This window comes from Mastomys coucha, unplaced genomic scaffold, assembly GCF_008632895.1.
Source record: "Mastomys coucha isolate ucsf_1 unplaced genomic scaffold, UCSF_Mcou_1 pScaffold20, whole genome shotgun sequence".
Taxonomy (NCBI): domain Eukaryota; kingdom Metazoa; phylum Chordata; class Mammalia; order Rodentia; family Muridae; genus Mastomys; species Mastomys coucha.
The window spans coordinates 32,436,553-32,445,295 of NW_022196903.1; the positions used below are offsets into that span (position 1 = coordinate 32,436,553).

The following is an 8,743-nucleotide window of genomic DNA, read 5'->3' on the forward strand; positions in this document are numbered from 1 at the left end:
CATTGGGTGGTCGCGTCATCCCGAGACTTGAGTAAGGATCTCCCCAGTTCTGGGGGTCTTTCACTATCATTCAGATTGATGGCTTTTTTTCCTATTAAGCATTGTTCTATGCGTATATGTCCCTAAGTATAACCTACTCAGTCTGAATAATATTACTTGTATATATGTTTCCAGGGATGATCATTTGGTATTGGATAACTAATCCGTGTGCTCTTCTCTGGGGAAGACTACTTCCCCTACTCTGAGCAGTCCTTAGATTCTTATAGGGCTGTGACCTTAGCTTTTCTCTAGTCCACTTTAGCATGTCCATTGTTGGCTGTATTTGTTCAGCTCATGTCTAGGCATTTAGATTAGTGAGACTTTATGGGTATAGCTTTCAACTTTACTAGGAGACACAACCTCACAGCAAGCTCCCTGGCCCTCTAGCCTTTATACTTTTTCTGCTGTCTCTTCCACAGTGTTTTCTGAGCTTCTGATGCAGGCGTTATTTTGTAGATGTATTTTGTAGATGAGCTCCACAACTCTGCATTTTGGTTGCTTGTTTTTTTGTTTTTGTTTTTTATGATCTCCCATCTGTTGCAGTTTTCTTCTTATTATTATTATTATTTTCATAGCAATTATTCTACTATTTTCCACAATTATCCTATCAATTTTTATTCCCAGTAATAAATTACAAGGAAACTTACATCATCTTCAACAAATGCTATCTTTTGTTGTTTGCATATGTCTTGGTTATTGAAATGCCAGGATCAATCTGAGAAACCTCAGGCAAACATCACTGAACTATGCCTTCATCTTTGATATTATAGCCATCCTAACTGGTGTAAACTAATATTTAATTTGTGTAATGTCAGGAATTTTAAGCTGGTCATTGTATGTATTCAGGTTCTTTGTCCATTTCTTTTTGGGGAGAGTCTGGAAGTGCTCCAGACAGGAGTTCTCTGTGTAACAGCCCTGACTATCCTAGAACTCACTCTGTAGACTAAGCTGGACTCCAACTTACAAAAATCCACCTGCCTTTGCCTTTCCAGTGCTGGAATTAAAGGCATGTACTGCCTTGGGCTGACCCAGTCAGGGTTCCTCAACCCGGGGAGAATCGTTACTGGTACTCAGGTGGGCAAGGAGTCAGCGAGTGACAAACATACACAAACACAAGAGAATGCTGAATCTGAGTGTAATTTCTCAAAGTAAGCATCAGACTTTTATGGTCATTATAGAAGAAAAAAGGGAAGTTAGGTAATACAATAGTTAAGGTACATTGAGGTCATCTGATGCATAATGATTCTATAGAAAAATATGTACATGAGAATTGGCAGGAACTAGGCAGTGGTTATAATTGAAATAAAGTCAGCCTTATCTAAAGTCAGCTTATTCTTAGAAGACAGGTGTAAATTAAATAGTTCCAATTCTAGTCTATTGTATAACCCACCACCTGCCAGCCCATAGTAAACACCTAGTGGAAGTGTGCACCAGGGGTCCCATTCTTGCTAACCTTTCCATGAATAATACATTACTCTAGCTCCTTCCTAAGCCACAACCCATCTTCTTCCTAGACCATAGTAAATTCCTGTATATGGGAGTGACTCAGCTGTAATTCTATTTGTGGCAGACCTCCATTTGCCAGAGGAGCCCACCAGTTTTCTTCTATTATGTAATGCAGTCTGCCATACATGATTGTAATGAGGATTCTAAATTTACTTTGTTGAACTTGCCCTGGGATTATTAACTCTTATCAAGTAAAATGCAATGCCCAATTTCTTTCACTATCTCTCTTACAACACTGGAGGTAATTTGTCCAAATAAGTAACATTCTTCACGAAATTCCAAGCCCAGGGTCAGCTCAGCATTGACTAGGATTGATTGGAACACTGGTGGAGGCCAGGAAACAACATCCAATTTAACTTGGCTATTTGCAAATCATTCCTTGGGGGCATCTCTATACCTATGGTAGAACAATACTGAAAGAAAGCACACAAAAACCCTCCATCGACTATCGCAAGGACAAATCTGGTCCACATCTGTGTTAAGGGGATACCAAGGACTTCCAAGAGACCAGTTTCCTTGAAACTTTTTGCCTCAGGACTGTGGCCAAGCTTTTGGACTTGTCACACAGACTCCACTAGAGTGGGTGTGGCAATATACCACCACTCTTGACCCTTTGCCCATTTCTAAATTGCTTATGTTTAAAACTAGAGTATCTTTTATTGATCCTGACAATTTCAAACATGCAAAATGTGTCTTGATCATGTACACCCCAACTCCCTTACTCCTACCTGTCCCTCTTCCCCTCTTCATGTGGTCTGCTGTTGTTGAAGCCCACTAAGTCTGTGTTGCCAGTCAAAATGTGGTTGTGAAAGGCTGGAGAATCTTAGAATTTAAAATGAGGGCATTTAATAGAAATGTATGTATAATGTATAACCTTTACCTAAAAGGGGGCATGGAAAACCTCTATAACAAGCCAAAAACGTGGAGTAGCCAGTTCCAGGAACTTGACTAACTCAGAGACTCAGGGCTCTGGTTCCCGAGACCTGCCCCTCCTGATTGATCCACAATGAGGGTGGAACTAAGAATGAAAGTCTACCGGTTTATGAGGCTCTCCACCCTGCTGAGGCTCTCCATCCTGCCGACTGATAGATGAAGATTACATTCCTAGAAGGAATATGTTCCCCTCCCTAACTGAATACCTTGGGTTGGGTCCCTCTGAAATTTTCCACTGTTTTTATGTTATGTTTCCTTGGTAACCCTCCCCTCCCCCAGTTTGTGGTTTTTCCCTTTAAATACCCCTCACTTCTTGTGTTTGGGGTCAAACTCCTCTGGCCTGCAAGATTATGAGATCGACCCCTGTACTGGCCTATCCCCAATAAACCTTGTGCACTTGCAGCAAGATTGGTCTCTCGTGAGTTATTGGGTGGTCACATCATCCTGAGGCTTGAGTGAAGGTCTCCCTAGCTCTGGGGGTCTTTCAGTTGATCTTGTGTAAGAAGGATAGACACAGTAATTTCATGGTGCAATGGCAACGTCATGTTCCAAAAGACTGCACTTCACATAAATCCTTTAGCTCTATTCCCTGAACCTTCATGGACAGGGGTCAACAATCAGTCACTTTTTCTCAGCACTTTGATCAGTTATGGTTCTCCACATTAATTAATGATAACTGTAAAAAGAAACTTCTCTGACCAAGGATGACAACAGCATTAATCCATACCTGTAGAAGAATTTTAATTCAGTAACTGGGCTGCTCTGACAAGGGTTCATATCCAAAGACCATCTAGGTCTGTGTGATCTAGATGGAATGATACACCTTTAATCCCTCCTGGGATATCTATCTGCAATAGAGGTCTTTAATCCCTCTGGCTGGAATACAGACAAAAATTTAATATATACAATTAATTAATCCCAAACAATGAAATTTAATTGTGGGACAAACAAAGTGAAGAATCAGAGGAGATTTAACAAAATGAGTCAGCAATAAGATATGCCCAACTTTTACAAGAACAGGAATGAAATAGAGGCTACTTAAGAGCAGTTCAGGAAGTGGAGTTCAGTTGGGTTCAGTGAAGTTCCGGTAAATGGAGTTGAGTGTATGCAGTTCTGTTCAGTTCCATTCAGTTCACTCAGTCATTGCAATCAGTTCAGTTCAGTTTTGTGAAGTTCAGAGGCAGTTTTTCCAAACAGAGCAATTCAGTTAGAAACTGATAGAAACTGAATCAGTCATCTTTGAAAGGAGTCTGAACCAGAACAGCTGAGTTAAACCAGCCAACCAGAGCTCAGAAAGAGCAAGCAAAGGCGATGAGTTCATTCAGCAGTAAGTCTCAGGCTGAAACGTTCTAGGCCTAGGCTAGCAGATGGAGGCTGAAAGCTAAAGCCTTCAGAGTCTGGACTTGCAGAGGATTGGATTATCTGGAGGCTAGGAGCTTCCAGGCCTAAGCCTGGGGTAGTTATAACAGAGATAGAACTGTTCTGGGCTCAGCCCAAGCCATGCATTCGCACAGCTTAGGTAAGGGTCGCATCTCATTACTTCATCCGAGGAAATAAAAGCATCATTTACACACACATATAAATATAGATTATTTATTTTCTTTTTTTTTTTTTTTTTGGGGGGGGGGGTTTCGAGACAGGGTTTCTCTGTATAGCCCTGGCTGTCCTGGAACTCACTCTGGAGACCAGGCTGGCCTCGAACTCAGAAATCCGCCTGCCTCTGCCTCCCAAGTGCTGGGATTAAAGGCGTGCGCCACCACCGCCCGGCTTATTTTCTTATTGTTGAGGTATATCTTCCATATATTTAATATTAAGTTCTTATGACAGTGGTTCTCAGTGGTTGTGGGGTCACCACAACATGAGGAACTGTATTAAAGTGTCACTGTAGTAGTGTTCAAGGGACCCAGATCTCAGTAGGCACACACACCTTAGCACAACTGACTCCATGATGGAAGTACCATTCAGGCTATAAAACTCAGCACATAGATAGCACCCCTTGCCAAAACTAAAGCAAAGGCCTAATCTATCAAAGTCCATATAATTCTGGGACAGTCTCAAAATGTACTAATCTTTTTTTTTCAGCCTCTGTAATTCTTTTTCTGGTTAACAGTTCTTCCTAGCTGAAGTATGTCAACCCAGAACATGGTTTTTGTACTTGAAATATCATCCCGAGAAAGGCCTAGTGCTACATTGGTATCCTGAGCACCCAGTGTAGTCACTTGCTAACTAATAAAGACTTCCTATTGGTTTAAACCCATGTGCATGGAGTCTTTTCTGGTAAATAAATACCTCATAACAATTAGGACAGGTGAGAACCACTATCTTAGGAGGGATGCTGTTTACATGCATCTCACTCACATTAAGGGTTGTCTGTTCATTCGATTACTTATTTCCCTTGTTGTTCAGAAGTTTTATAACCTAATGCAATTTCCTTTGTCTACTATTATCGTTATTTCCTATTTTAGAGACAATATAAAAAAAATCATTGTCCAGACAAATATCACTATATTTCTATGAGGGTTGTAACAAATTGTCACAAACTCAGTGGCTGAAAAGAACATAAATGAATTTTCAATTTTGTAGTTCCTGATGTTAGAAAGTGTGAGGTCAGTTCATTTGGTATGGTTCTGGAAAGCCCAAGGGGAAATCCATTTCCATTTCCCAGAGGCCTATGTGTGGATCCTTCCCTACATCACTTCCTTTCTTCTGATTCCTTTGACAGGTTCACGGTTCAGAAGACTGTTCCTAATCATAATTGTAATATGTAAACTACATTTGGAGAGTTTCTTATATATAAGACTCTTTTTATACAGTTTATTTTCTCTCCACCGAACTCTACATTTATATACCATATTGCAATTTTACTAATAAAACAATTGATACCAAAAATAAAAATAAAAACAGAGAAAAAAATCCTAATATTTTATAGTGGTGTAACAACTTCAAGTCTTATTTCTGTCCTTTTTCCTTTTTGAGCTTATGTTTGTATACTGTAGAATGGTTGAATTTCATTCTCCTTCCTTCTGACATTCAGTTTTTCTAGCATCAGGTATTGAAGAGATCAGGCTCTCCCCATTTATATTCTTGGCACTAGAAGGTCAGTCGGTCAGTGATGAATGCATGAATCTATTTCTTTCTGCTCATGGTATTCTGCTTCATTGATTTATATGCCTGTTTTTATATCAATGCGATGTTGAGTTGCTTCTGTGGCTTTGTGGTCTATTTTGAAATCAGGTAAGATGATTCCTCTATCTTTGTACTTGTTACTTAGGAGTTCTTCAGCTCTTTGGAGTCTCTTGAGTTTCTATTTAAATTTTAAGTTTCCTTTTTCTTATTTTTATAAAAAGAGCTAATGTACTTTTAATAAGGTTTGCATTAAGTCTATATATCACAGTGAGTGATAAGGGCTTTAAATAATAGTAACTGCAAATCCATGAATTCAAAATACATGTCCATCTTCTGAGTTTTTATAATTTCTTTCATATATATTTCATAAGTCTTAGTGTGCCTTCTTGGTTTGATTTATTTTAAGATTTTTTTTATTATAACTAATCATTTTCTTAACTGGGAAATGCTTATTGTTAGTATGTAGAAAATACAAACTACCATATTGCTTTGAACCCTACAATATTAGTTTTCTCTAGTCTTTAGAGTCTTTTATATATAAGATCACTTTGTCTACAAAGGAACAATTTAATTTCTCTTCTCTAATTCAGAGATTAATGTTTATTTTTCTTGTCTAATTGCTTTAGCAATGGCATCTAGGAGTACATTAAAAGGAGTAGTAAGAGACTGTAAGCACATTCTAATTTGCTTCGGGCCAGAGTTTTTCCAGCAACATTTCTGTATTTTGTTTCCCTTTCCTCATACACCCTCTCAAAAATATTCCTGCAGTTTATATAATGGTAGGGAGGGAAGAACGTTGAGATGATTCAGCCAGAGTATTCTCAATCTCTGATTTACTTTGACAATCTGTCAGATCATCTTTTTTTTTTTTTTTTTTTTTTCTTTTCACACGAGCCACTTTAGACAGCAATGCTTGGATCCTTGTATACAAATCGACTTGAGCTTCTGTAATTTTCAGGAGGACTCCGACAGCCTATACAATGTGCCTATCCTTTGGATCAACTGATACCATAAGAAGTTGGGAAGATGATATGACTAGCAGCCTCTATTATTACCACGTTATTATAATAAGTGCAAGAGAAAATTTCAAAACATGAACTAACAATTCCTTCAAGCAAACAGGAGACCCAAGCAAGTGGAATAAGGTAATAATTTCGATTATATAACATAAATGTGACCAATCACTGTAACAATGACAAACAGTTCTTTAGCATTGTTTTTAGGCTTTGGTATAGAGCCATTGCTTGTAGTAAAAGAAGTTCGATGTGCAACAAAATGACCAGTAGACAAATATGCAGAGTCAGGAAGTCTGGGGACTTTACCAAATCATTGTCAATGTTCTTAATGTATCCCATTTACACAGGACATCTCAGCCCCAAGACATGGTTTCTTTCACTAGATCATGGTAAACTCATGGCCTGATGTGAGAAATTGAGAGCACATTTCTGAACATCTCATAACTACTAGGATTTGTCTTTGAAGAGATGTAGCATCACTAGAGAAAGGAAGGCTTCAGCCTGGGAAGAGCTTATGCTGGGCATTGTGGGCACATCTGTCATCCCAGCATTCTAGAGGTAGAATCAGGATGGTCAGAAGTTCAAGGTTATCTTTAGCTTGAGGCTAACCTGGAACTAGGGACCTTATCTCAAAATGATGATGGTGATGGTGGTGGTGGTGGGGATGATGATGATGATGATGATGATGATGATGATGATGATATAATGATAATGATGATAAAGATGTTCATAAGTGACAGAGAACATTGCTTCTTTGTAGTAAAAAATATCACCCCAAATAATAATCAATCAGCAAACAGCAGATGGTATGGTATCCCTGCATACAAGAAGAGTGTAAAAAAAATGCTGTATATTATGTTTTCCAGGAAAAGAAATGTTTTACATTTCCCTCAAAGAATTAAAATTCTTCTCTACAGTGAAACACACTCACTTCACTTTCTCTGAGCTAGTATGTAATAACTTGCTTGAGTTTTAGAGAAGCATGGTTTATGTTTAACGAGGCCACACTGGCTCCTTCCAACTCTTGCAATTTTTTTGAAAACTCCCAGATTGGTCAGTAATTCTGTTTTTTAAGATTTGTTTGTTCTGGTTTTTATTTTTATGCAGACTTTAAAGCTAACAAAACCAGTCTTTATTATATTTAGTTATATTTTTATTGTATGTATACATATGTACTTGTATACCAACATGTGTATATATACCAAAACATACATGTGGAAGTCAGAGGATAACATGTGACAGTCAGTTTTTTCCTTCACTATGTGGGTCCTGAGAATCAAACTTAAGTCCTCATGCTTTGCAGCACACATGCCTTTTCTTTACCTGATGAACCATCTCATCAGTGTCCAAACTAGTCCTTAGGTGGTTGGGTTTTAGTTTGTTTTAATCTGAAGATTTATTTTTCTACTTCCAATACTTCAACAGAGTTACTGTTATTAAAGAACACTAGAGGGAGGGGATAGGTTGTCGTCAAGAGACTTCCTCAATCACTCTCTACCTTAGTTTTTGAGCTAAACTCTGCTTGATCCTAGTGCTCACTTATTCAGCTAGACTGGCAGGCCAGTGAGCTGGCGGAACTGTTCTGTTTCTGTCTCCTCAATGCTGAGATTGAAACCATATGTAGCTAATCTGTGCCTTGATTTTCTCATATGGGTTCTAGGGTAAAAACCAGGTTCTCATGCTTGCAGAGCAAGAACTTCATGTGCTGAGTCACCTTTCCAGCTCCAGTAAGGTTGGGCGTTTAGTCTGATTATGTGTGTAGACAAGTTCTTTCCCTGGCCTCACTTGGGCTACCAAGATTTGTATTCTCCACTGAATGAATTTAGATAAGGGATGTGATGAAGAAGGCTGGCAAAGTCATGGCAGAACAAAACAAGGTGCTATCAAAGTTTGAATGGATAGTGACCAAAGGAGCTACTGTGGAGGGTTATATAGGGTCAGGACAAGTGATAGAGAGATTACTAGGATAGAAACATTCATGGGATGGGAGTGGACACATCCAAAGAGACCATTGTGATGGTCCACATACTTAAGCAGGCATCAGACCATTTTTGAAAGTCTGGGACATACCTTTTTTCTGAGATTATTTTTCCCTCCCAGGTTAATTGACAGGCCCATTGGAA

At 38.8% G+C, this 8,743-nt stretch overlaps 1 protein-coding gene across 1 annotated transcript in view; it reads left to right on the plus strand.

Annotated features, from left to right (window-relative positions):
* The first annotated feature begins 3,626 nt into the window (after positions 1–3,626).
* The window catches only part of Akr1d1 (aldo-keto reductase family 1 member D1), a 106,740-nt gene continuing 101,623 nt past the window's right edge, over positions 3,627–8,743 (plus strand). The window contains exons 1-2 of the mRNA XM_031381550.1: positions 3,627–3,805; positions 6,563–6,749. The gene's annotated coding sequence lies outside the window, so the exon portion shown is untranslated. The remainder of the gene's footprint in view (positions 3,806–6,562; positions 6,750–8,743) is intronic.